Raw genomic sequence first — 25,302 nt, 5'->3', positions numbered from 1 at the left:
GGGAGTACAATGAAGAGAGCAGACGGAAATGGCAAAATATGTATGTAAATGTATTTATACACATACATATATGACAAGTGGAAAGTAAGGTTTGATAAACAGGATGGGGACTTTTTCTTTTATTGTAAATAACAAAATGTACCATCTTAACTATTTTTAAGTGTACAGTAAAGAACATTTTAAACGCCATGCACCATCACCAGTACTCTTCAGCTTACAGAACTGGAATTCTATACCATCTTTCCCCCAGCTCCTGGCAACCGCCATTCTACTTTCTGTCTATAAATTTGACTACTCAGTTGCCTCATGTAAGTGGAATCATACAGACATGGTTGTTTTCTTGTGACTGGCTTATTTCACGTAGCATAACATCCTCAAGGTTGGTCCATGTTGTGTCATGTGTCAGAATTCTTAAATGCTGAATAATATTCCATTGTATGTATATACCATCATGGACACTTGGGTTACTTACACCTTTTGGCTGTTCTGAATAATGCAGCTATGAACATGGGCGTTCAAATATCTCTGAAACCCCGCTTTCATTAGGATGGAGAAGATTTTGAAACCAACTGGAGAAATCTATACTATTTCAGGTCCTCAACCCAGGGTAGTAACATGGTGAAAGAACTGTTTTAGAAAATGAGTCTGGCAGTGAAAGCTTAAGACATACTCCATTTATATAAAGCATTTATGGAGGCTATAAAGCATTTATGGAGGCTTGAAGATAAACCAGGCATTGTACTACCACTTTATGTAAATTTTCACATCATTGAATGCATCAAAATAAATATGAGCCAATTGTTATTCACCACATTTTACAGGTGAGAAAAATCAAAAGTTTTGAGTTACAGATGGGCTGAGGGAGGGCTTACCAACCACACACACAAGTAATTAGAAAACAAAACTATGGGAACTGGGCATCCATGGGCACTCCCTATTCACTGATAGGGACAAGAATAGTAAAAGAAAACAATTCATATGTTAAAGAGTGAATTTTCTCAGAAGAAAGAATAGGCTGATATCAAGAGCTCATGAAATTACTGGTGTGTATGAGGGTTTAACACAGCAAAACTGCATCTTCCAAAGCCCCTAAAAGAACTCTGGGGTTTGACTCCACATCTGTTTTTGCCTTTTAAAAATATAAAATGCCATCTAACAATATCTTTGTAGGTAATAAAAAAATTAATAAGACACAGCATTTCCTATGTAACACTTCATCTTTCATTTTACATTCATAAAAATCCTGTGAAATCATTTAAAGCAATAATCTCCTTTTGGCCGATGAGGAAATTGAAGGCCAGAAAAGAAAAATGATTTGCCCAATGTCATATGACTGATAGTACCAAGACTACCACTGAAATCTAAATCTCTAGAAATCCCACTCTGCTTTGGGCTCCCTTACAAAGATAGATACCATAGTCTGAGTGGGTGGACAATGTTTCTATTCGATCAGTGTCATCTTCGTCAAAAACACATGCCCAAATTCCCATGAAACTAGCACCAGTTAAGTGAGGCAGAGAATGTAAGTGCATTATAAACATTCATACACTCAGAATTATGGTATACCAACTATGTGCCAAACAATTTGCAAAGCAGGGGAAAAAAATCCTTGTTCTCAGAGGAGATAGAAAATAAAAAATATATATACAGTATGTCAGGCAAGATAAACATTGTGGGAGAAAAATGAAGCAGTGAGGGGGAAATAGTGCTGAGGTTCATTCAGGAAAGAGACTTATGTTTAAATAGGACAAAGAGAGCCGGGCTCACTGAGAAGCAAACTTTGAGAAAAGATCAGAAGGAGATGAGGGAACAAGAAAAGTTCTTTATCTTGGAGAAGAGCATTCCAGGTAGAATGGAAAGTGCCGAAATCATTCTGAGGTAGAATACTAGATTCTACAAGCAGAAAGGAGGTCAGGGTGGCAGAAGCAGAGCATGGGAAGGGGAAAGTAGGAAATGAGGTCAGAGGTAACCGGATGCCGAACAGTGCTGGGACTTAGAGGCCATTGTAAGGACTTAGTGAGAGGGGAAGCCATTGAAAGATTTTGAGCAGAGAAGTAAGATCATTTTACTTCTATTTTTAAAGAATCACTTTAGCTTCTGTTTTGAGAATAGATTGTAGGGAAGCAAGAGGGGGACGACTTAGTAGGCTATTGCAGTCCAAGTGAGAGGATGGTGGGTGGCTTGGGGAAAGTGCAAGCAGTGGAGGTGTGAGGTGCCTGTGTCTGACAGACAGGATTTGATGAATTAATTGATAGAGGATATGAGAAAAAGGAGAGTTAAGGAGACACCAAGGTTTTGGCCAAGCAATTTGAAGAACGGAGTTGCCATTTAGTGAAATGGGAAAGATGGAGGAGTAGGTTGAATGGGAAGAGATTCAATTTTGGAGATGATAAGTTTGAAAGGCCTATTAACACATGGAAATATCAAGAAGGCAGATATGTGAGTCTGGAATTCAGAAGAAAGGCCCAGGCTGGATATGTAAATTTTGGAGATGACAGCATGTAGAGAGTGTTTAAAGCAATGAGATCATCTAACTATTCAGTGTAGACAGAAATTTTAACAACTTATCTAAGGATCCCTGGTACACTCAAGCATTTAGGGATTGAGATGGTAATGAAACCAGCAAGGAGACAAAGTAGCCACTCAGATAAGAGGAAATAAGAAAAGAAACCAAGTCAATTGCCAACATGCTACAATTGACCTGTTGGCTTTAACATCGGAGTTTTATAACAGGACAAAAGCCTGACTGGAATGAGTGTTTAAAAATAAATGGTAGGAACAGAATTGGGGAGAGGGAGGATAGGCAATTTGAAGGAGGAATTTGGTTGTAAGAGTAGGGGGACATTAAAGTAGGGTGATACTTCAAGGGATAGGTAGAATCAAGAGAGTAGTTTTTTAATTATTTCATCCATATATACAGTATTTCTAAAAGATAAAGTTCTTTTTTATAAACATCATCAATACCACTATCACACCTAAAAAATTAATAATTCCTAGTATCATCTACCCTGTCAATCTAAAAATTTCCCTAATTGTCTCATTTATTTTTGCTACCATATTTATAGAGGATACTATACAATTCACTCATTTAAAGTATACAACTTAATAAATTCCTGGTATAATCTGTCAATCTTTAAATCTTCCTAAATGTCTTATATTTTTCTGCTACCATATTTATTGAGATATAATTCACATACCATATAATTTCCCCCTGTAAAGCACACAATTCAGTAGTCTTTAGTACATTCAAAGAGTTGTGCAATCATCACAACAATCCATTTTAGAAGATTTCCATCACTCCAAAAAGAAATCCTATACCCATTAGTAGTCACTCCCCATTCCCCCTCAACCAATCAGCCCTAGGCAACCAATAACTTGTGTGTGTCTGGATTTGCCTAGTTTGGACATGTCATATAAATGGAATCATACAGTATACGACTGCCTTCTTTCACATAGCATGTTTTCAAGGTTTATATTGTAGCATGTTAAAGTGCTTCGTTCTTTTTCACTATCAAATAAAATTCCATTATGGTACCGTGTTTCCCCGAAAATAAGAATGGGTCTTATATTAAACACATTTTTTGCGGGAAACGAGTAAACTCGTCATATCACCTCTAGTTGGAACCGGCAAAAATTTTGCAAAGTAAATAAATAGAGACCTCTTTTTAAACTGAAACACTGAAAGTTTCATAGAAAAATATCAAATAGATCGAAAGATATGAATATTTTACGGAAAGTCTAATTTTGGCCAGAAAATGTCAAAAAAGCGCCGTGTTACGACGCGATTTGGCGGGAAAATGCCCGCTTACAAAGTGTTAAGATTTGCTCCAAAAGACGCATTAAGGCATTCAGAGGATGTCATCCTGAAAAATCATGCTAGGGCTTATTTTCCAGTTAGGTCTTATTTTCAAGGAAACACGGTATGTGTGCATATACCACATTTTGTTTATCCATTCATTAGTTGATGGACACTGGGTTGTTCCAAATCATTTTCTGGCTATTGTGTGTAAAACTGCCATGAACATTCTATTACTTTTTTTTTTTTTTTTTTTTTGGTCTAAAGATGATGGACATTTAGATACTGGCTCCAGGCTCATGCCTGACCAGTGCCACACCAGAGGCAGGCAGAGCAAAGACAGAGAGGTAGGTAGGGGGTGATGTGGGAGTACCAGCCAGGGCCTAGAGGTTGCTGGTGACCACTGGGGTGAGGGTGGGAGTGGTTAGCCACAGTGACTCCAGAAGTGTCAGGTATGGTCTATTACAAGATTTCATGTGGACATATGTTCTGTTTTCTTGGGCATATACTTAGGAGTGGACTTGGTGGATCATATATGTAATATCTATGTTGAACCTTTTCACGAACGCCAGACTGTGAAGGTGCCATTTTACATTCCCAACAGCAGGGTACAAGAGTTCCAGTTTCTTCACGCCCTCACCAACACTTGTCACTATGTCTTTTTTATCATGCCTATCTTACTGGACGTGTAGTAGTAGGGTAGGTATAATAAATAGATGGATTGAATGGAGGGAATAATAATAAATAGATTTGCATTTCCCTAATGACATATGATGTCAAGCATCTTGTGCTTCTTGACCATCTAGTATATCTCATCAAATAAATGTCTATTTCAACCCTTTGCCCAGTTTTTAATTGTGTTGTCTTTTTCCTTATTGTATTATATGAGGTCTAACAAGTTCATGAACTTATTGCAACTATGTTGCTAACCTTTTTTGATATCAGAGGGATTATTCATTATGAATTTGTACCAACCGGACAAAAAGTTAACCAAGTTTACTATCTGGAGGTGCTGAAAAGGCTGCATGGAAAAGTTAGATGAAAACGACCTGAACTTTTCGCCAACAATTTGTGGTTCTTGCATTACAACAATGCACCAGCTCATACAGCACTGTCAACCAGTAAATAAATAACTGTATTGGAACACCCTCCCTACTCTCCTGATCTGGCCCCCAGTGACTTCTTTCTTTACCCAAAGATAAAGGAAATATTAAAAGGAAGATATTTTGATGACATTTAGGACATCAAGGGTAATACGATGACAGCTCTGACGGCCATTCCAGAAAGAGAGTTACAAAATTGCTTTGAAGGGTGGACTAGGCACTGGCGTCAGTGCATAGCTTCCCAAGGGGAGTACTTCAAAGGTGACCATAGTGATATTCAGCAATGAGGTCTGTAGCACTTTTTCTAGGATGAGTTTGCGAGCTTAATTGTCAGACCTTGTAAAAGTTCTTTATACATATTCTGGATTTAAATCCTTTACCATATACATGATTTACAAATATTTTCTCCTATTCAATAGGTTACCTTTTCACTTTGTTGATGATGCTCTTCAAAGCACAAAAGTTTTTAATATACAATTTATTTATTTACTTTTTGTCACTGTGTTTTTGATTTCTAAGAAGCCACTGTGTAATCATGTGTGTGTTTTTTTCCTTAGGGTCTTATACTTTTGGCTCTTACATTTGGGTCTTTGATCCATTTTGAGTTCATTTTTATATATGATACAAGGTAGGGGTCCAACTTTATTCTTTGACATGTAGCTATCCAGTTGTCCTACCACCATTTTTTGAAAAGCCTATTTTTTCTCCATTTAATTTACTTGGCACCCTTTTCTAAACCAATTGAGTATAAATGTATGGGTTTATTTGTGGATTCCAAATTCTATTCTACTGATACATGTGTGTATTCTTATGCCAGTACCACACTGTTTTAATTACTGTAGCTTTGTGGTAAGGTTTTGAAATCAGAAAATATGAATCCTTCAATTTTGTTTTTGTTTTTGTTTTCTGGTTGTTTTGGCTATTTGGGGTTCCTTGAGTTTCCATATCAATTTTCCAATCAGTCTGTACATTTCTTTGAAAAAAGACAGTTGTAATTGTGTTAAGAACTACACTGAATCTGCATATCAATTTAGAGAGTACTGGCATCTTAATAATATTAACTCTTCTTATTCATGAACATAGAATGTCTTTTCATTCATTTAGACCATCTTTTTTTGTATTTATTTTTTTATAAATTGTATTGGGGAACAGTGTGTTTCTCCAGGGCCCATCAGCTCCAAGTTGTTGTCTTTCAATCTAGTTGTGGAGGGCGCAGCTCAGCTCCACATCCAGTTGCTGTTTTCAATCTTTAGTTGCAGGGGGTGCAGCCCACCATCCCATGTGGGAATCAAACCAGCAACCTTGTTGAGAGCTCACGCTCTAACCAACTGAACCATTTGGCCGCCTCTCTGGAAGCTCAGCAACAGCTCGTTGTCTTCAATCTAGTTGTGGAGGGCGCAGCTCACTGGCCCATGTGGGAATCAAACCAGCAACCCTGGTGTTCAGAGCTTGCGCTCTAACCAACTGAGCCATCCGGCAGCCCCTAGATCATCTTTAATTACTTTCAACAATGTTTTATAGTTTTCATAGTATAAATTCTGTGCTTCATTTATTATATCTATTCCTGTATATTTTCTTGTTGAGGCTATTGTAACTGGGATTATTTTCTGAATTTCATTTTTGGATTTTTCATTGCAAGTGTATAGAAATACAATTAATTTCACATACTAATCTTGTATCCTTCAACCTTGTTAAACTCATTAGTTTTTTTAGTGGATGCCTTAGCATATTCTGTATACAAAATCATGTCATCTGCAAATAGAGATTGTTGTGGCCTCTTTCTTTCCAATCTGGATCAATTTTATTTCATTTTCTTGCCTAATTTTCCCAGCTAGAACCTCCAACATAATGTTGAGTAGCAGTAGAAAGAGTGGACTTCATTGTCTTGTTCCCGATTTCAGGGGGAAAGTATTGTCTTTCAACATTAAATATGATGTTAGCTGTGGGTTTTTCATATATATGGCCTTTACCAGATTGAGGGTGTTCTCTTTTATTCCTAGTTTGCTGAGTATCTTATCATTATTTTTAAAGAGTTTTGGATTTTGTCAAATCCATTTTCTGTGTCTATTTTGGTAATCAGGTGTTTTTTGTCCTTTATGCTATCAATATGGTGTATTACGTTGATTGAGTTTTAGATATCAAACCAACCTTGCATTCCTGGAACAAATCCCATTTGTTAATAGTGTCATATAATCCTTTTTACATGTTGCTGAATTTTGATTTGCTAGCATGTTGTTGAAGACTTTTGCACCTACATTCATGAGGGATATTGGTCTCTAGTTTTCTTGTGATGTCTTTGTTTTTGGTATCAGAGTAATTAATAGTTTTGGTATCAGTAATTAATAATTAAAGTAACAGAATGAGTGGGGAAGTATCCCCTCCTATTTGTTCCCTTTCTCCTTTGGAAGAGTTTGTGAAGTATTGACATTTATTCTTTTCTAAATGTTCTGTAGAATTCACCAGGGAAGCCATCTAGACCTTGGCTTTTCTTTGTGGGTAGTTTTGTTTTATTTTGTTCTGCTCTTTTATTCCTAATTCAATTTCTTGTTATAGGTCTATTCAGATTTTCTATTTCTTCTTGAGTCAGCATCAGTAGTTTGTCTTTCTAGAAATTTATCCATTTCACCTAAGTTACCTAATTTATTGACATTCAGTTGTTCATACTGTTCCCTTAAGATCCTTTTTATTTCTGTAAGGTTGGTGTAAATGTACCTATCTTATAATTTTTTCAGTTTTTCAAATCATGATCCAAACAATGCCAATACGTGGCATTTGATAGATTTGTCTCTTAGGGCTCTTTCAATATGTAGATTTCCCACCTGCATCTCATTTTTCCTTGATATTTATTTAGTGAAGAAACAAAGTTGTTTGTCCTGTAAACTTCTCACATTCTATATTTTTCTGATTGTATTCCTGGGAGTCTCTAACATGGTCTTCTGTCCCCTAGATACTTGATAGTGACACATGCTTTATTCTGATTCGCATTTGAATTTTTTGGCAAAACTACTTCCTACATCCATCATTGGCACCTAATTTCCCAATGTCTCTCTTTGTGAAATTGGCAGTCACTGATGACCATTGCCTAGGTTCATTATTACAATTGTAATAGTTCAATTGAAGGCAGAATAAGTGGGCACCCATTCATCCAATGTATATAAGCTGTTTTGAAGTTCTCTTTGATAATCATGAGCACTACATTTTACACTATTTTCAGAACCTCAGCGTCAGGAGATGAGATCTACTCCCAGTTCTGCCACAAACTAGCTGAGCATCCTTAGCAAATCATCTTTCCTCTTTCGGCCTCAGTTTTCTTATCTATAGAATAGGGGCATAAACTATATAGGACCTCTAAAGATTTTTGCTATTCTAACATTCTCTGAATAAACACTTAAGTAATGGACTTAATCTCTACCAAACGGGTGGGTTAAAAAGAATCTGCTGACATGTTAGTGTTCTTCCCATCTCGTACAATAATGTTCATTTCAAAGCCAAGTTTATCAATCATTAAATCCAATCATGCATATGATAAAGTCAGTTAAAAGCATTTTAAGAACAGCGAGATTATGCCAAAAGCCTTGGCTCCTGCACTTTAGTTGTGGCTATGCCAGCTCTCAACCAGGCATATCCTCTGTGAGGGTGCTATCTACAGAGTAGACCACGTTGATGGTCTCTAAAGGCCTGTAAGTTTTATGGTTTTATGCCTTTTCCTAATTATCTTCACAATTTTGAGGATGATGTTTTCGTTAATATCTTCAGCTTTACCTGTTTTTCTCTGCTTTCTGGTTATGGCTCTACTTAACAACTGATTGATACGCGCCTGCCCTAGGTATCAGTTCATATAGGAAGTGCAGCTTGGGCATAGAAAACTTTCTGGAAGCAAATACATCAAAATATTAGTAAGTGATTCTCTCTGGGTGGTAAAATTATTGGTCATTTTTTACACTTATGTCTGCATTATTCATTTTATTCTACAAACATATTTTTTTATAATTTTAAAAGTCATTCTTAAAGGATTTGATAGCATGCCCCAACAAACAGAAATCACTAAACTCTTGGTAAGAGGATTTTTTTCTCTTCCTATGATTCAGATAGGCAGTATCTTCTAGTCTAGGTTAGCCTAAATACTTAAGTAATAGTTACTTACTTACATCCAATTAGATAGATTTACTTAATCTTCTTCAATAATGTCAGTGAAGAAGAAAATATCCCTACAGAAATGAAAATTCAGGAAGAATAGCAATACATACAATCAACATCTGTGTCACGGCCATATGGAATCTGGATTTGCGCTACTTGGGGAACAGGTATTCTCTTTGCTAGATAAATGGTGTGTGTTACAGAAATGTGTGAGCAAAAGCGGGGTGTGTCTTTTGCATGTGATGAAAACAGATTAGAAACTGGTTTGCTAAATCATGTTGTAACCACTCCCTGAGTGCAATTACTCTCCTTATTTGACTTAACCTGGTAAGTCAAACCCACTGAAGGAGATAATGCAGGTACCTGGCTCACCTCTCATGGGTTTTGTCACCTGGCGAGATGTTACACTGTCAGTGTGGCCCTCTTTAAACACCATAGTGGCAGTTACTAGAAAACTGATGGAGTCGGGGGTGCCCTCATAGCTGTCAACTCACTGTGTGACCCAGACAAGTCACTTAGCCTAGTCAGAAGCATCAAGGTCACCTCATCTTTAATGGAGAGGCTAGTTCTAGTTTCCAGTGTTGTCACAACTAGTGAAATTACTATTACAAAACCCCACTTCTCAGTAACAAGGAAGTGTGAAAGTCAGTGTTCTTACCGTGAGAAGCATGACAAATCCAGGTGGTTCTATGGACAGCTCTGATGCAAGAGAAATGATCGAATAGCCCCTTAAACATTACCTGTTGTCCAATGTGTCATAATCTGGGTCTGGTCAGGCTTTTCGAAGAGCAGTCCTTACCTACTAAGGAGGAGGGGCAAATGCTGAAAAGTAAGTAACCCAACAGAGAGTTTTAGTTTGGGGATTTCCTTTTGAATTGCCATCAGTGAGGTCTCTGAAGCAACACTGTCCATGCCAATTCACAGATGGATTCTTGTGCCAACGGAACAGGCAACCCATCCAAATGCAAAGAACTATTTAGAAGCATTCAAAACCAAGTGAAGGGGCAATTTGCTTTCATTTACGCATTATCTAATAGCCTCTCCTTTGCCAGAACTTGACCTGATCTTGGGTATGCATAGCTTAAAAAATACAATTTTTACACTTAAGGAAGTCAATGTAGTAGGGAAAGCAGAAGTTACTAGACTATATGGTCATTATAATGATGAAACATACGAGGGGACACTCAGCAGGTGAGGGTGTGATAAAAAAATAGCTGAGGTGGAATGAAGGGGATGTTTCTTGAGTTATACCAAATAAAACCCTGAAACCGTTATAAGTTCAGACTCTCAGAACTAGAAGGATGATTTAGAATAGTTTCCATTTGGACAGGGTTTATTTATTCTAATAATTTTGAGAAAGTCTAAATCTTCCCATTTTAACAAGACCATTTAGAGTTTTGCCAATAATATTTATAAAAATGGGCATATTTTGACATGTAGACCATCACATACACACATACACTTCACAGCCAAAGAGCAAAGTGAGAAAAGAGTTCATTAGCCAGATCAGGACGTGTACATGAAACTGCCTCACTGTGTCTGCCGTAGCGAAACTAACAGATCCTGGTCTGCGTTGGTTCACTTATGTTAAGGATAAAACAATTCCAACTAGCTCGTAAATCAGTGTACTGCCTGATTGTTGTACTTTGGAATCTTCAACTGCTGCTCCTGAATTGCACAATTGCATTTCTTTTGTTTTTATGCCACATTAATTATATTATGTAGTATGTGAAATGGAGGTAGAGTCTGTCCCTCTGCCAGCTTGCAGTTTAAAAGTTAAATGATGCCTTAAAAAAAAATCAGCAAATGTTTAAATTATTTATAAGATTTGTATTTGCCATGTTTCCTGGCTAGTCTTATTTATTAGTTTCCTATGGGATGAAATTCTCTGGCATTTTGCTGTTTGCAGTAACTCAAGAACTTTTTCTTCATTTCAGATAATCTACTTATATTCATTCATGCCATGTTTTCTAGTTTTCCTTATTGCTTCATCTAATTTTTAAATCAATCATAGTATACTTGCTATTAATCTGTTCACAGTTACTAAATGAGTATCCTCAAAGGTATTCTGATTTTATCAATTCCCAAAATTTATCTTTGCTGGTGCCAGTTTTAGCTCTAGAACTTGTGTCTTCTCTCGCGAACTTGGCCACACTACGTTTCTCTGCATCCTGTACCGCAGTGCACCGGCGTTCTGAGTCATCTGGGATTAGGCACCCGCCCTGCTATTGACTGTGTGATAGCTAAACTCCACTTCCCTTTCTCCTCTCTTTTGAATTCAAACCCCACGTGAATTAAGACTGACCTTAGTTGGTTTCAACCTGTAATTCCTGACTGCAACAGATAGTTGCCAACTCTTGAAAATAACAGGTTTGACTAGAAGCTGACGGTTCTTACTCCCACAGAACTTAATATTTTACATTTATATAAATTCAAAAGCCAAGGTCATGCCTTTCTTACCAGCGGACCCTCTATGTCCATCGGTAATGCAAAGTGTCAATTTAAACAAAAAGTTTTTGTACCATACCTCAGAAAATAAATTAGATTCCTCTTAGTGTCAAGCAGTGGCAAAGTGGGAAAATAAAAGAGACTACCAACGCCTTCAAGGGATTTACCAGACAACTGCTAGTGTAAATGACAAAGACGTTGCCAGTCTGTACCTTGATGAGCAGGCAGGACATTTATCACTGTAATGCCCGGGGGGTAAATTTGACTATTTGTACTTTCATCTTGGACATATAAAAAAATATAGCAGCCCTAAAAGTTGACCAGAGAGTTGAAAGCACCAGTATTTATCCAACCAGCTTGATGGAACTGATAGAAGAGAGAAATTTCAGAGCCAAGGAATTTTTTGACAGAGCCTCAAATTCTGCCTTAGAATCATGGAAAGTTAGATCAAGAAGGTACCTTATAGATCATTCAACAACTACCCTTATCTGACTGTGAGGAAACCGAAGGCCAAAGCAGTTAAGAGATTCATTCACCGAAGTTCTTGTCCCTCTGGTTAGTGACAGACTCAGAACTAGAACTAGCTAATCCTGACTATTTCTGTAGTCCTAAAATGGGCTGACAAATTTGACAGCCCACACCTTGAACCCATGTCCCAAAAGGTATCCTATATCCAGCTCATGAGTGCCCCTTTCTCTGAAAATTAGGAAAACAATATTGCAATATTTTGAATAGAGAACACTGGTTACAAAGTGGGAAGCAACTCCTGTTCAGACTTGCTAACTGGAAGCAAGTATTTGGCTTCCCCAAGACAAAGGGGAGTTCTAGTCATGAGGTTCAAGTTAAAATCTGATTGAGTCACCAGGCTGAGAGCAGACAAGCTTTTTTGGAAACAGTAGGCTGTAAACAGAACTGAATAAAAGAGTTTACAGAAAATTGAATTTGGAGCCAGCTCACAACACTGGAAGTTATTTTGGTTTTGTTTGTTGCTTTTAATGAAGTATCTCAGGCATACAAAACAAGTAGAAACTATGATGAATTTGTGTAGCCCAACCTGACCCGGTTTCCTTCCCTCCCTATTGAATTTGGTGCTTATATTTCCATACCTGTTCTTGTGTTTTTCCCATATATAAATGTACCCATAAGTGACAGAATTGTTTTTATATTTTAAGTTGTATTGTATACATTGTATATACATATATAGTATGAATACAATATATAATAAACATTTTGTATATATATATTTAATGTATTTTACAAATATGTAAGTTTTATTGCATGCATCTTTCTGCAACTTGCTCTTTTTTCGTTTTTGTTTTTTTTGCTCAACACTATGTTTTTGAGATTTATCCTATGGATATGTAAGATAGTTCCAATTAATTTATTTTAACTACTTTATGGTTTTCCACTGTATGAGTGTGTTAACATTTATCTAATCTTCTATTAATGGACATCTGGTGAGTTTCCAGGGTTTTTGCTTTGTTTGCTTTTTCTTTAACCTTGCTATATAAACATTTTTATAAAACCCCCTCCTGATGCGTGTGCGCAAGTTTCTCTGGTGACGTTTATGAAGTCTTAGTGTTTACACATCGTCAATTTGACAAAAATATCAAAAATTACCATCAGAATATGAGTGTCCAAAACTAGCACTGTATGTTTTCAGATTTTTTTTTAACTCTTTACTAATCTGAAGAGTGTAAAATGTTGTTATTTTGTTAATTTGCATTTCACTGATTCCTTGTAGGACTCAGTGTTCTCTCCATGCCTTCACTGGCAGTTTGGATCTCCCTTTCTGCCTGGACTACTTTTCAGATGGGCTAGTTGTATTTTATTATTGATTTTTAGAAATATTTCTATAGTCAGTGTATATATTCTTCACTAGTTATATGAAGCCAAGATCTTCTCCCAGTGTAGAACTTGATCTTTCACTTTTTTATACTGGTGTCCTTTTGTGATCAGATTTATTAGGCTTGTTAAATTTATGCTAATTTTTTCTTCTTTTAAAGAAAATTTTTCCCCACTCCAAGGTCATAAAGCTATTCTCCTATATTTCCTTCTAATTTTTTTAAGTTTTGTTTTTTTACAAATTTTAGGCCTTTTATATACCTAGAATTTACTTTTATACACCTAGAATTTACTGTGTGTGGTTTTATTTTTTTACAAATAGTTCAGAAACATTTTCTCGAAAAATGACATCCTTCTCCCAAGCAAGGGTAAGGCAACTTTTGACATATATTTTGGATTCTGTATAGTTTCTATCAGGTTCTTCTTCTAGCCCTGTGCCTTATCTTAATGCACCATCTGGATTACTGTACTGTTATTGTAACTTAAACAATATCTGGAAAGTGAGCCCCTACCTGTGAAATGAACAGAATGGGAGCTACCGTGTTTCCCCCTAAAGAAGACCTACCCCGAAAATAAGCCCCAGTTAAGATCGCCAGCCAGACGGACACATTTAGTACATTATGACGATGTTCCAGAAGAAGATGACATGACTGTATTTGAATAAATGTAGATTGTTTTACATGAAAAAATAAGACATCCCCTGGAAATACCTCCTAATGTGTCTTTTGGAGCAAAAAATAATATAAGACCCAGTCTTATTTTCAGGGAAACATGGTAGCTGTATTTGAGCTCTCCCTTGAATCCCACTGCAGAGAATGCATACTGCAGGGAGGAAAACCCAGAAGAGGCTAAGGAATGTACCAGTAGGGCAGTAGCTGAGTGGCGAGGTTGGAATCCTGGAACTGGAGATCAGTATCCCACACGAGGGAACTGTGCTTTGTGGGGACCCATGGGCCCTTCAAGAAGCTCACACATGTGTCACAGGAGGAGCCAGACTTGGATGCCCACCCATAGAAGCCTCTGTGATCAGCCAGTGTCACTAAGTGCAACCGCAGCCACCAACAGAGGATTCCAGTTGCTCCCAGTGAAGTAAAAAGACATTTGCTCTGAAAGTGAAGAAAACAATTCCACTTATAATAGCATCAAAAAGCCTAAAATACTTAGGATTAGATTTAACAAACTAAATAAAAGACTTGTACACTGAACATTGTTGAAAGAGATTAAGGAAAACCTAAACAGATGGAAAGACATCCCATAGTCATGAACCAAAAGATTTAATATTGTTAAGCTAACTCTCCAAATTGATCTACAGATTAAATGGAATCCCTACTAAAATCCCAGCTGGCTTCTTTGTAGAAATTGACAAATTGGTTTTGAAATTCCTGTGGAAATGCAAGGGACCAGGGAAGGCCAAAACAATCTGGGGGAAAAAGAACAAAGTTTGAGGTCTCATATTTCCTGATTTCAAAACTGACGACAAAGCTACAATAGTCAAAACAGTGTGGTGCTGCCCTAAGGATAGACATATAAACCAACGGAATAGAATTGAGAGTCCAAAAACAAAAGCCCATTTATGCTCAATTGATTTTCAACAAGGATGCAAGACAATTCAATGGGGAAAGGAAGGACTGCCTTTTCAACAAATTGTGTTGGGACAGTTTGACAGCTCCATGTAAAAGAAAGAAGTTGGACCCCTACTTCATAGCACATATAAAAGTTGATGTGAACCTAAAACTGCTCTGAAAAATAAAGTCTATTTAAAAGCAAAAAAAGGGGGTTGCTCAAAATGGATCAAAGATATAAATGTAAGATCTAAAGTATAAAACTCTACAAAGAAAACATAGGAATAAATCTTCATGACTTTGTCCAGGGATTAGATAATGGTTTCTTAAATATGACACCAAAATCACAGGCAACAAAATAAAAACTAAATAAATTGAATTGCATCAAAAAATTAAGCTTTTGTGCTGCATAGGACACTATTAAGAAAGAAAAAACACAACTCAAGAAATGGGAGAAAATATTTGTAAATCATATATCTGACAAGGGTCTAGTATGCAGAATATGTAAAGAATTCTTAAACTCAATAATGAAAAGATAAGTCACCCAATTTAAAAGTGGAAAAAGGATCTGCATAAACATTTTTCCAATTGAAGGTATACAGGTGGTCAGTGAGCCCATGAAAAGATGCTCAACATCATTAGTCACTAGGAAAATACAAATCAAAACCACATTGAGAAACCACATACACATTAAGAATGGTGATAATTAAAAAAAAAAAAAGGAGACAATATCAAGTGTTTGGTGAGAATGTGGAGGAATTAGAATTCTCATACAATGCTCCTGGGTATATAAAATGGTGTTGTTGCTTTGGAAAATAGTTTGGCAATTTCTTTAAAAAGTTAAACATAGAGTTAACATATGATCCAGGAATTACTTACGTATATGCCCTAAAATATAAGGCATACATCTACACAAAATCTTGTACACTAAGGTCCCTAGCAGCATTATTCATAATAGCCAAGAAGTGGAATTCAAATGTGCCTCAGCTGATGAATGGACAAATAAAACGTGATATATCCATATGAACACGTACAACAGAATATTATTCAGCCATGATTAATACACCTGGAAAACAAGTGTGAAAGTAGACAGAACTAAAAGGCCACATATTGTATGATTCTATTTATATATAATATCTAAAATAGGCAAATCCATAGAGACAGAAAATAGATTAGTGGTTGCCTGGAGCTGGGGTAGAAGGAAGGTTGGGGGCGTGAGGAGGCATTGGAAGTGACTGCCAATGGGTACTGGGTTTCCTTTGGAGGTGATGAAATTGTTCTGGAATTAGATAGTGGTGATGGTTGCAGAACCTTATGAATATACTAAAAAAAATATTGAATTGTACACTTTAAAATGGAGAGTTTTATGGTATGTGAATTATATCTCAAGAAATGAATCACCTCAGGGTGGCCGGTTAGCTCAGTTAGTTGGTTAGAGTGCGGTACTCTTAACAACAAGGTTGCCAGTTCCATCCCCACATGGGCCATTGTGAGCTGTGCCCTCCACAACTAGATTGAAACAACCATGTGACTTGGAGCTGATGGGTCCTGGAAAACACAAATAAAAGTTTAAAAAAAATTTTTAAAGGAAAAAAAGAAATGAACCACCTCAAAAAAAGACATTTGCATTGTTTCACCATCTCTTTTCATTCTTCAGTACTGAAAGAGGTATTAGTTTGGTGCAAAATTGTGGTTTTTGCAATTATTTTTAATCTTTTAAACCGCAATTACTTTTGCATCAACCTAATAGAACCTAGAAGTGGGACAAGTAGGAGGGAGTCAATTAGCAGACCATGCAAAACACCAGGTCCCTGTAGCCCACTCTATGAAAATGGAGGGGAATTGCCTTGAATTAGATATGAAAAATAGAGTTAAGCCAAACTGGATTGTTTTCTTGAGTAAAAAGTGATGGAAAGGTAATGATATGTGCCTCATTTAGGCATGGGGAAGAGGGTCTTGTCAGAGCATAGTTGAAGGCGTGATGGTACAAGAAATAAAATCACTTCTTGTTTATGTTCTACTGAATTGAAACTTTTCAATAAACTGGTTACAATAATAAAATGTTCGTAGAATACCTTGCATGCGGGCAACAATAAATAAATGAAAGCTATTATTGTTCTTGTTTAGAAAATAGGGAATGAGTGTGAAAACGACAAGCTAGACCTAGATATTGATCTCTGAAAACCATTCCTTACAAAGAGGAAATAGTGATGCTTGGAGAAATGGCTGATTCTAACTTTGGAGCAGGAAATGGTCAATAGAGGCTTGGGAAACCTTTTGTTAAAAAAAAAAAAAAGACGTTTTCAAAGACAGGGTTATGTCCAAGGTATGCAGGAGCAAGGTGATGGCGGTGACCACCAGTGAAAGTTGAGATGATTTCCACTAACCAATTATTAGAAAATTGTTAATTAAGGGGAAAGAATTAAGCATTTATCTCACCTTTCCAGTAAGAAATGTATTTCAGAGTAACCAAACATTCCTAAGTGATTAGGGAAAGCTCTTTTTCAGAAAAGAATGCCAGCTAAAGTAGGACAAGATAGAGTTTAAGTTTTGCCAACTCTTATTAAATAGTTAATTCAGACAATTATCAGCAGATGCTAAAACCATTAGTTGAAAGTCTGTTGGAGAACTTTATACAGGTGAGGAAAGAGTGAAGATAGGGAATATATGAAATGGAGTCACTTTAACCACTCGCACAAAATTATTAACATTATGAAGTTTGAGGCATAAGGAAAGGCTACATTCTTATTCTAACTAGCCTGGAAAACTTTTTTGAACTTTCCAGTCCCACGTCAATGCCTGCATAGACACCAAGAGTTCCAGGTAGCACTCTAATTACCCCCACAGGACTCACATATACATCCTAGGCTACAAATCTGTGTAGCGTGTTCCTGTACTGAATACTGTCAGCAACCGTAACACAATGGTAAATACACATCTGTGTAGTGCTTTGAACTGCGACATTAAGACGGCCAGGGTGTCACTAGGCAATAGGAATTTTCCAGCTCCATTATAATCTTGTGAAACACTGTGGTATATGTAATCCCTTGTTGACTGAAATGTTGTTATGCGATGCGTGAATGTTTGCATGTGCCAGATTATCCCATCATAAACATAATTGTTCGATGGACGCTGTCACCACCCAAACACATGGCTCATTCTCAGCATGGTGAATAGGGGCAACAACCACACATTGTGTACCTTGTGGACCCCGGGAAGATTCATTTAATGTGAACCCCGAGAAGGAATTTATCTGCTGAGATGGACTCTCCACAGTCAACCAAGGGCCCAAATTTTATGAATAATAAGAGCCTAGCAGCCATTTGCTGACAGAAGCTTCTCACGTACTCTGTACACCGGGAACAACCTCAGACTGAACCCTTCCTTGACTTCTCGCACGATGCCCTGACTGTTTACACGGTCTGCGTCAACCACTATAGAAAATCCCTGGTTTTGTCTTTCTACAAACGGACTGAGACCTGCCTCATCCAATCAGAAGTACACAATGTGGTACCTCATTTACATAACAGACCTAATTGAGAACCTGAGCGGGAACTTTGGTTCTAAAAGGCAGCCTCCCCTTTGTGTCAGTGGATCACAATTTAGGTTGCTACCTGAATCTGTGTCTCCATCGCTGCAGTTCCTTTTTTTTTCTTTTAAACTTTTTTTTTTTTAACTTTTATTTATTTTAAGTGTGTTTCTCCAGGACCCATCAGCTCTAAGCCAAGCAGTAGTTTCAATCTAGTTGTGGAGGGTGCAGCTCACAGTGGCCCATGCAGGGATCGAACCGGCAACGCTGGTGTTACCAGCATCACACTCTCACCAACTGAACTAACTGGCCACCCCTGCAGCTCCTTTTTGCTCAAATAAATGCCTTTTATTCTTTATTACAGTCTAAAATTAATTTTGGTTTACAAGTTCCTGGTGCAATGTAATATGAAGTGAACAGCATCACCTACGAAACAATTCTTGTCAAAATATTTCAAATCAATCCAATCAAGACTTAGATCTAACTTCCAGTTTACAGGAAATATAAGGGAAAGAGGAGCAAAATAAATGATATCTACAGGAAACAATCAGATGAACCTAGAAGTTGAGACATTCCATAAGACAACTATCCTGGCCTCTTCAACAAGTTATTGTCATGGGGGAAAATGACCGGTAGAGAGTCTGTTTTAGATTGATAGAGACTTAAGAGCCCTAACAATTAAATGTAATACATATATGTTCTCTTTTTTTAATACATATATGTTCTTGATTGAATCTTGATTTTTTTTTAAAAAAAACTATATGAGACACTTGAGAGGTACTACAGTAGTCCGAATATGGCCTTAGAAGTATATTAAAGAATGTGTGTTAAATTTGTTAAGTGAAACAATAGTATTATGGTTATGTAGGAAAATACCTTTACTTTTTTGAAGAGGCTCGTGAGACTATTTAATGGTAAAAAAAAAATACCTGTAAATTACTTTAAAATACTTTAACAACAACAAAAAAATGAAACAAATATGCCCAAAAGTTAACAATTGTTAAATCTAAAGTATAGTTTTATGAATGTTCATTATACTACTCTTTTCTGTATGCTTGAAATTTTTTCATAATAAAAACTTTTTTTTTTTTTTCCAAGTCAAGTTGTTGTCCTTTCAGTCTTAGTTGTGGAGGGCGCAGCTGAGCTCCAGGTCCATTGCTAGTTGCAGGGGGCGCAGCCCACCATCCCTTGCAGGACTCGAGGAATTGAACTGGCAACCTTGTGGTTGAGAGTCCACTGGCCCATGTGGGAATCAAACCGACAGCCTTCGGAGTTAGGAGCACGGAGCTCTAATCGCCTGAGCCACCAGGCCGGCCCATAAAAACTTTTTAAAGGAAACAGAAAGGAACTTAAACAGCTATAAAAACCCTCTCCAGAATCCCATCTTTAATTCTCTAGTGCTTTAACAATTAACCTTATATTTATGTCATCTGCTATCTTCCTTTTTCTATGATCTAAACACGTGTTAATATATTATGCTAATTGTTTCAAAATTCTGTTACTATGCTCATATAAATACAGTCATGCAGCATAACAATGCTTTGGTCAATAACAGACCATATATACACCGCTAGTGGGTCCATAAGACCGTGTTTCTCCGAAAATGAGACCTAGGCGGACAATGAGCTCTAATGCATCTTTTGGAGCAAAAATTAATATAAGACCCGGTCTTATTTTACTATAAGACTGAGTCTAATACAGTACAATACAATACCATACCATACCATACCATACCATACAATACAATACAATACCATACAACCGGGTCTTACATTAATTTTTGCTCCAAAAGATGCATTAGAGCTGATTGTCTATCTAGGTCTTATTTTCGGGGAAACACAAGATTATAAGCAAAAAGTTTGTATTTGATGTTGAAAGAAAAGTTTGGACCCAATTATGATGTTGAATTTACTGATAGCTCTGGGTGGTTTAAAATAGATGAGGAGGGTCAGCATACTGTCCACCCATCATGCAGCCACTCAGGCAAAGCTGGGGCCCAGACCTGGTGAGAGAGTGAAGGAATGGACCTGGGGAGGAGGGTAATGAAATGAGCCCACCTCCCCAATCCCTCCATACCCACCCCTGAACACACATACATACGATATGCATACAGATTCACTTCCCTTCCCTCCATTTCTCTTTCTCTCTCTGTCCCATTCTTCCCTCCATGGCTTGCTCATTCTCTCTCTTTCTCTGTCTCTCCCGCCCCCCTGCCCACCCCTACTCTCCCTTTTATTATTTCTCATCTCAAGCTTTCTCACTGGGTCTCTTTCAATCTCTGCTCTCTCTTTCTCTCCCCTTCTTTCCCTCTCTTTCTTCCTCTCTCCCATGGCACATCCCTCCAACAGCCATGCATGTGCCCCTCCACCCCACCCCGCACGCACACATGCACTTTAATACTGTATATGTACTGTACCTTTTCTATGTTTAGATATAGAAACACCATTGTGTTACAATTGCCTACACTATTCAGTACAGCAACATGCTGTACAGGCTTGTAGCCTAGGAGCCATAGGCTGTACCCTATAGCCTAGGTGTGTAGGAGGCCACCGCATGCCATCCTGGTTCGTGGAAGTGCACTCTGTGCTGTTCGCACAATGATGAATCGCCTAATGACACATTTCTCAGAACATATCCCTATCATTAAGCAGAGCATAACTGTAACACAGTAAGAAGTACAACTACGTGTATAAAAGGTAAAGCATCACTAATTCCTATTTCATTGACCATTTTCTTTTCAAGAAATAAATGGCAAAGATTTATTCATGGGCCTTTGGATTTGCAAACCAGAAATGCAACCAGGCAATAGGGTTCTGAAGAAGAAAGAAAAGCTAAGAATTCTTACAGAACAAGTACGTTCTTGAGAAGCATCAGTCCAGCATTCTTAGCCTCTGGATTGAGCTGAGCTAGAGATCTTTCAGATGTCCGGTGGCCTGGATAATGGATGTCAGGTGGGCTGGTCATGTGAACAGTCTTTCCTAAGTTCTTCAAAAGTCAGTGACAAATTGTTTTAGTGTTCTGTTGAAGCTGAGTTACTATTATGTTTCCCTTATCAGTTTTTTCCCCTTTATAATGTGTTAAGTTTTAATACAATTAAAAGCCACTAGTTTTAAGACTCAATGCAGAAAAACAAGTCCCTTGTCTACCCTCTATCACTTAGGAATGTGAAGAAATCAATGAAATTAAAAAGAAATATGACAGAGAAAATTAAAAGCTCTGACAAGAAGCAAACAGACAAAATCAAAATGGAAAAGGAGAAATAACTGAAGATAAAAATGAGATTCAAGTTGTAAAACAATTTCATAATATATACACACCAATGTTTGAAAATCCACACAAAATGGATAAATTTCTGGAAAAATATAAAATTCTAATATTGAAAGAAGAAAACGGAAATTAGGATAGACTAATAAGCATTAAAGAAATTGAAATTGCAATTAAGTACTTCTCCCAAAAAAGCACAAGCCCAGTTTTACAGGTGAATTACACCAAATTTTCAAGGGACAGATATTCTAATTATATTCCGGTTGTCTCAGAAAATAGAAAGTGAGCAAAAGCTGCCAAGTTCATTTTATGAGGCTAGTGTGACTGTGAACCCAAAAACTGGATAAAAATATTTAAAAAGTCATTCATTTTGGCTGTGACTGCCATCTTTCAGTAGCTTGTCAAAATGACCAACACAAACAGAAAGAGGAAAGGCACCCACTATATGCTCTCTAGGCCTTAGAACAAATGGAGGTATTCCTTTGGCCACGTACATACATATCTACAAGAAAGGTGATATTGTAGACATCAAAGGAATGGACACTCTTCAAAAAGGAATGCCTCACAAATGTTCCCATGGCAAAACTGGAAGGGTCTACAGTGTTACCCAGCATGTGGTTGGCGTTGTTGTAAACAAACAAGTCAAGGGCAAGATTCTTGCCAAGAGAATTAATGTTCGTATTGAGCATATTAAGCACTCTAAGAGCCGAGACAGCTTCCTGAAATGGGTGAAGGAAAATGATCAGGGAAAGAAGGAAGCCGAAGAGAAACATACCTGGGATCAACTGAAACGCCAGCCTGCCCCACCCAGAGAAGCCGCTGTGTGAGAACCAATGGAAAGGAGCCTGAGCCACTGGAACCCATTCTCTATGAATTTATGGCATAACTGTAAAAAATAAAAGACCCCTGTACTGTTAAAAAAAAAAAGTCAATTAGGCTAATGTCATATGTGAACATATATTTGACTATCCTATATAAAATGTTAGCTAGCTGAATCCCACAGTGAATTAGAAAAATAATTACTCAATGGAGAAACTCTAAAAGCATTCCCTTTAATATGAAGGAAGAAGGAAGAGCTGTCTACTACCATGGCTACCCTGTAAAATTATACCAGAGATGCTGTACAATGCTATTAGAAAATGAAAAGATCACTTCTCGGCCTTTTGGCTAAGATCAAGTGTAGAAAATGAAAAGAAATCAGCATTGAAAGTAAAGGGATAAGCTGTCATTTGTGAAAATCAATATGATCAACACTGAAAAATCAATAGAACCAACGAACTATTGCAACTGGGTGGATGTACCGTATTTTATTCAATCAGTCCCCTATTAATGGGCCTTTGAACTGATCTTTTAATGTTACGAATCGTGCCATAATGAATAACCCTGCTTACAGGTTGTTGTATATTTGTGGAGGTAAGTCTTCAGGGTAAATTCCTAGAAGTGGTATTACTAAATCAAAGGGTAAATGCACAAGTAGTTTTGTTGGCTAAAGTCACTCAAATGGCTGCAACATTTTATACCCTCACTGACAATATGTAAGGGTGTCTGTCTCTTCACAGCCTCATTAACCAAGCCTGTGATCAATCACTCAGGTTTGTGTCAATCTGATAGGTGAGAAGTGGTATTGGTATCTTATTGTAGTTTTCATTACGTTTCTCTAATAATTGAGATTGAAGATCTCTTTGTATGTATAGGGCCATTTGCCTTTCTTTTTCTGTGCTCTGTTTATTTACCCATTTTTCTACTGAGCTTTAATTCCTCTCAGTTTTTAAAGAGTAGCTGTGTTTCTTATATTAAAAAAACAAAAAGGAAACAACCTGAATATCCACAAATCTGGAGGTGGGTTAATTAAATTATTTTGTATCTATACAATGGAATACTGTACAGCTTTAAAGATCAAAGTTGATTACATGTGCTCTTATTGAGAGATCTCCTAGCTATATTAAATAAAATAATTTGAATACTATGATCCCATCTATGAAAAAAAACAAGGTCATATAAGGCAATATATGAGAAACTATTATGTTCTCTGTTGGGAAGTTTGCTGAGGGTTGAGGATGAAGAGAAAGGGTTTTTTGCTGTTTTGTTTTTTTTTTTTCATTTCATAGCCTTTAATATTGTACAATGAGTTTGAACCTCAAAATCTTAATCCACACAGTTAATCCATAGGGCATATAGGATGTGAGAAAACTCTTTTTCAGATTCTGAGCCCCTCTCCCTTTGGCAATAGGAAATTCAGCTTCAGTCATAATTGGCACTACTCCCTTCTTCATAGAGCAAAGGTCCTGCAGACTAACACAGCATTAAAGTATTTTTCAACAAATAAAGACCACTAAAGGTGGAGGAAATCCAAAGCTGAGTCTATTAACCTGCCAGGGAAGGGAACCAGTGAAGAAACTCACTGAGTAGTTCCCTGAGGGGAAAGAAAAATGGTGGTTGTTTTTTTCTAAACACCTAGAATTGTGCAAATTCAACTTCAATTTTCCAAATGCCGTGGCAAATATCTAAGTCAATGGCAGAGCAGACTCCATCTGACCTGAAATCCTGGCTCTGACCCCACAGACACTGCCTGCCTTTATTAAAACATTAACAGAGCACATCTCCTCACTCCAATAACAAAATGTATTTCACCATTAAATTTTTATATATTGTAAACATTTTTTAAAGGACTAAAAAGGTTGTCACATGGGGACTCATGCAGGTTCTCAGCTCCCGCTCCCCACATAAGAACACAGGATATGGTGAGGCCAAAAAGGAACACCCACGGATTCATAGATAGGGGAGTCATACCACTATATTCTCGCTGGCGGCACAGGAAGCAGGAGCCACACTGTTCGCAACCCTCACTCCACCGCTTGATAGCTCAGCCACCATCTTCTTGCTAGCCCCTATTTTCCTGCTAGTGTAGCCACAGCAGTTATATTAGTGGCCAATGGTTCACTGGTCACAGTTGATGGCCATTTACTACCTGAGCCAGCACCTTTCCATGTGAGGCCAAGAACCTGGAAACTGCACTCCTGGCTCTGTCCCCACAAAGGTGGTTATGCTAAACGTTGGATACCAGCACTCTATAGAGAACCGAATGAATCCACAGACCTGTATACAGGTGGCTAAAGCAAATCTGATTGTCTGTTGGTCAGTTAGGTCCTGCATAAGTCTGGTGCACTGGGGTCACTCAAAGTTCATGGTCCTTTATCAGCTTTAACCCATTAGTACCAATTGTTTTTTTTTGTTAAGATTTTATTGGGGAAGGGGAACAGAACTTTATTGGGGAACAGTGTGTACTTGCAGGCCTTTTTTTTTTTCCAAGTCAAGTTGTTGTCCTTTCAATCTCAGTTGTGGAGGGTGCTGTTCAGCTTCAAGTTGTTGTTCTTTCAGTCTTAGTTGTGGAGGGTGCAGCTCAGCTCCAGGTCCAGTTGCCGTTGCTAGTTGCAGGGGGCACAGCCCACCATCCCTTGCGGATCCCTTGCGGGAGTCGAATCGGCAACCTTGTGGTTGAGAGGACGCGCTCCAACCAACTGAGCCATCTGGGAGCTCAGCGGCAGCTCAGCTCAAGGTGCTGTGTTGAACCTTAGTTGCAGGGGGCGCCGCCCACCATCCCTTGCGGGACTCCAGGAG

The 25,302-nt window shown here is 37.7% G+C and overlaps 1 pseudogene; it reads left to right on the top strand.

Moving 5' to 3' along the window:
• Positions 1-22,090: 22,090 nt before the first annotated feature.
• On the top strand, positions 22,091-22,570 carry LOC109456673 (large ribosomal subunit protein eL21 pseudogene; annotated as a pseudogene).
• The last annotated feature ends 2,732 nt before the right edge of the window (positions 22,571-25,302 follow it).

This window comes from Rhinolophus sinicus, chromosome 17 (genome assembly GCF_057876585.1).
Source record: "Rhinolophus sinicus isolate RSI-liver-muscle chromosome 17, RSI-T2T, whole genome shotgun sequence".
In the NCBI taxonomy this organism is placed as follows: Eukaryota; Metazoa; Chordata; class Mammalia; order Chiroptera; family Rhinolophidae; genus Rhinolophus; species Rhinolophus sinicus.
Note: the sequence above shows the minus strand (reverse complement) of the source record. Positions and strands in the feature narration are given on the sequence as shown.